General features: G+C 38.0%; 1 non-coding gene across 1 annotated transcript; it reads left to right on the top strand.

The window, feature by feature from the left end:
• Positions 1 to 502: 502 nt before the first annotated feature.
• Positions 503 to 691, top strand: LOC112209963 (U2 spliceosomal RNA). The gene has a single exon (XR_002944935.1). It is a non-coding gene; the product is annotated as a U2 spliceosomal RNA (small nuclear RNA).
• Positions 692 to 4203: the final 3512 nt, after the last annotated feature.

Here is a 4203-nt window from a genome sequence, read left to right as displayed (position 1 = left end):
ACACAAATAAGCCTTTTCTGAAAAGAAAGAATTGGCATTCCAGCTTGAATTTTAGGTATGCAAACCTTTGGAGTAAAATATGCTGTATGCTAACATAGAGAATTTCCAAAAAGCAAAGGGGAATAAGTCCAACAATGGGCATAGATTAGAGCAAATTCATATTAAATTTCTTTTGAAATACTGAAGTTCATTTTTGTTCCAGTTCATTGTCTCAAATTCTTACCAAATGATTTTGGAGAGAATTGAATTGATAGAATTGATTATTAGAAAAATGAGTTGAAAACAAACTATTTAGAACCTACCTCTGTTTTTTATGCATAAAAAACAAGATCAGAATATAATGAATATAAGGCTAATGAAGAATGCATGTGTAAGACTTGCTTCAGCAAAGCTAAGGAATGTTAAGACAAAATTTCTCCTACCAAGTCTGAGGAGCAAGAGATTAAAGGATCTGAGGAGCAAGAGATTAAAGGATCTGAGGTGCAAGAGATTAAAGGAGAGAATCCCTTCTAGGTCTTTTGGCTAAGATCAAGTGTAGAATCTGTTTTTATCAGTTTAATATCTGGTACTTCCTCTATCCCAGGACAATATATTAAGTGGATTTTTGGAGCAGGGAGATGGTTGAAAATAATATACACATGCTTAATGTTGACCGTTTGATCCTGCTAATCAGATGTTCTGCATAAAACTGGTAACTGGGTAACAATTTTCCTTAAATTGAAATGAGAAATGTTAGAAACACACAACCAGTTAACAGTAAGTGGCACAACAAAAACAGCAAAAGCCCACATCTAAGCAGCAAGCTGCCATGCTGGGGTGTAACAAGCTTTGCCTATGAGCTCCTTTTCACTTACCAACTAACACAGCTGTTACCAGGTGCTTGTTTGCAATAACGTCTCTCCACTTACTGCTGTCCTTCCTTCTGGACAGTTTGCTTTAGCATTTGCTCTGCCTTTATGTAACTCATTTTATAATACTGGGCAAAAACAAGGGCTCTGTCAGAAAGTCATAGTGGAAGCAGTTTTAGGACTAGTGCAGTAAACAGTAGAGAATGGCTCCTAAAAAGTGGGCACAGCAAAGCCTCTCCTAGTGAAAGTCACTGTCCAAAAACATTTTCTATTTGCCTGCACTTGGTGCACACATTTTTTTCAGTATCTAGGTGAGATCGTGATGTTCCGTGAATCATATTCAGAATATCAATGTAAGTTTTCTGACATTTTTGCTTTTAGTTTGGTAAAACAACATAAAATTTAGAATCCTAACCATTTTCAAGTGTACAATTCAGTGACACCAAACACACTCACAATGCTGCACAATCACCACCATCATCCATCTCCAGAACACTTTCACATCCCAAACAAAAGCCCCCACCAAGGAATGATAACTCCCCTTTCCCCTTTCCCTTGGCCCCTGCAACCTCCATTCTGCTTCTGTCTCTAGGAATTCACTCAATCTAGGTGCTGATAGAAGGCAAACCATACAAAACAGACGTTTTTGTGCATAACTTATTTTACCCAGCACAGTGTTCTCAAAATTCATCGGTATTGTAGCATGTATCAGAACATCACTACTTTTAAAAGGAAAAAGTATTCATTGCATGCATATACCACACTGCATCTATCCATCCAACTGTCTGCTGAAGGAAACCTGGGCAGCCTCCACCCTTTGGCTACTGTGAACAATGCTGCTATGAACACGAGTGTACACATGTTTGTGTGAATGCTTGTTTTCAATTCTTTCCACTGTACACCTAGAAGTGAAACCACTGGATTTCATAGCAATTCTATGTTTAAGTTTTTGAGAAAACACCAAATTGCAGCAGCTGCCCCATTTGATATTGCTACCAGCAATACAGCAGGATTCCAATTTCTCCACATCCCCACCAACACTGATTTTCTATATTTTTTAAGTAATAGTCATTCTAATAGATATGCAGTAGTCTTTTATTATGGTTTTGATCTCTATTTTTCTAATAACTAGTGATGTTGAACATATTTTTATGTATTTATTGTCATGTCTATTCAGTCTTTTGCTCACTTTTAAGTTGCGTTTTTTTTGTTGTTGTTGTTATCCTTGAGCTGTAGGAGTTCCATCTATAATCTGGATATTAATTCCATGTCATTTGTATATGGTTTACAAATATTTTCTCCTATTTGTGGAATGTCTTTTCACTCTTTTGATAGCATCCCATGATAACTAGAAGGGATTTTTTTTTTAAATTAGAAAGTCCAATTTAATTAATTTTTTATTTCAGTTTTAAGTGTCAAATCTAATTTAAAAAGACTGAATCAAATGTCATGAAGATTACCTCTCATATTATTTTCTAAGAGTTTTAGCATCTTAGATCTTAAACTTGAGTGTTTGATGCATTTGGAGTTAAATCTTGTATATGGTTGTAAAAGTTTGGGTTCCAGGTTTACTCTTTTGTATGACTACATGTGATTTTTGTATAAAATGCTTTGAAAAGTGTGTATTGCCTATAAGTCTCCCTATATCAACACTGGTTGAAAAGCATATTTATAGTTTCTAACATTCTATCATGTTTGAATTAAGAGTTCAGGAGGCATTCTGAGAAAATCAATAGCTTGGGAGATGTTCTGTGAAGCCCCACTGTTACAAATGGTATTAATTTGATGGCAAGAGTATGTTTTATTCAAAATTACTTACATTGTTTCTTTTTTCTTTTTGCAAAGACTATGTTAGGTCACTAGGAACACCACAATACATTCCATAAAGTATGATGCAAGTGACACTTGTTTTACAACAGTGTAGTAATATTTTTTATAACTACAAAAATGGAAACAAAAATTTAGTCTGGGCATGGTGGCTCACGTCTATAATCCCAGCACTTCAGGAGGCTGAGGTGGGTGGATCTCTTGAAGTTTGGAGTTCAAGATCTGCCTGGCCAACATGGTGAAACCTCGTCTCTACTAAAAATACAAAAATTAGCCAGGCATGGTGATGTGCGCCTGTAATCCCAGCTACTTGGGAGGCAGAGGAGGGAGAATCGCTTGAACCCAGGAGGCAGAGGTTGCAGTGAGCCCAGATCACGTCATTGCACTCCAGCCTGGGTGACAGAGCGAGACTCTGTCTCAAAACAAAATAAAACAACAACAACAGACAAACAACAACAACAACAAAAAATGAAAGTGCTTGGCAAATCACTGCCATCTTAATATTTTTGTTGCTTTGAAAAACAAAATCAATACCCCAAATGCAGCATATCTGGAAAATAATTAAGAAGAAAATAGTGCATATCAGGTTTTATAGCATGTAAGTTCCACCTGGTTCAGAGGACTCCTTCAACAGAAGATGCTTTACTCAACTGCACAGTTGAGGCCAACATGTATTGAACCAGCTGCATCCCCAAGACAGCTGCTTGGCTCGGGATGTAAGGCTGCACTGGTCACACTTGACTGAGGCCCAGAGAGCAGACCAGAGCAGCCCGTGCCCATGGAGCTCAAGAACTGTGCAAGGAGAAGTCCGCACAAATAGGATGCCCACTGTCCCCCATTTCCACAGAGCAGTTGCCCTGGCACACAAAGAGGAGAGGGTCATTTATCAGAAGAGACAATCACTTGAAATAGGGTGAGTGAAGTGACTGATACGCCCTCCATATAATCTGCTGGCCTTATGTTTCACCACCAAACTCCAATCGCATCTTCATTGCTTGTCAGAGTATGATCGGGACCACTTGTGTCAGGGTGACTCAGGGTGCTTGGAAACCCCATTCCTGCATCCATGCAAGACCTACTGAGTCAACATTTCTTTTGGTAGATCTCAACAATCCTTGTTGCTACAAGAGACCTGGACTTGAAAATTAAAGTTTGAGATTCCCAACTCTCTTTTTATTTATGTTTTGCATGCTTGAGATATCAAGCTTACCATGCAGTTATTAGTATAATTTTATGTTTTCAATAAGTTTCTCATTATTTATTTTCTAGGCATGCTTTTCAGTGTTCTAATATTCACAGCTATTTTCTTTATTTTCTCCATTTTTTTCTCCAGAATTCTGTATTGGCTGCTTCATGGCCTTTGCTTCTGGTCAACTCAGGGCTAAATGGTATGGCCAGTGGCCCCAGCAATCTACACCTGATGATGGAGACCATGAAGTGTGTGATCTTAGGAGGTAAAATTCTGTTGAGGATCAGCAACAACTGATGTAGCTCCCAGAAAACATAGCCCTGCCATCTTTGACAACTA

This window comes from Pan troglodytes, chromosome 6 (genome assembly GCF_028858775.2).
Source record: "Pan troglodytes isolate AG18354 chromosome 6, NHGRI_mPanTro3-v2.0_pri, whole genome shotgun sequence".
In the NCBI taxonomy this organism is placed as follows: Eukaryota; Metazoa; Chordata; class Mammalia; order Primates; family Hominidae; genus Pan; species Pan troglodytes.
This window is presented reverse-complemented; position numbering and strand designations above follow the sequence as displayed.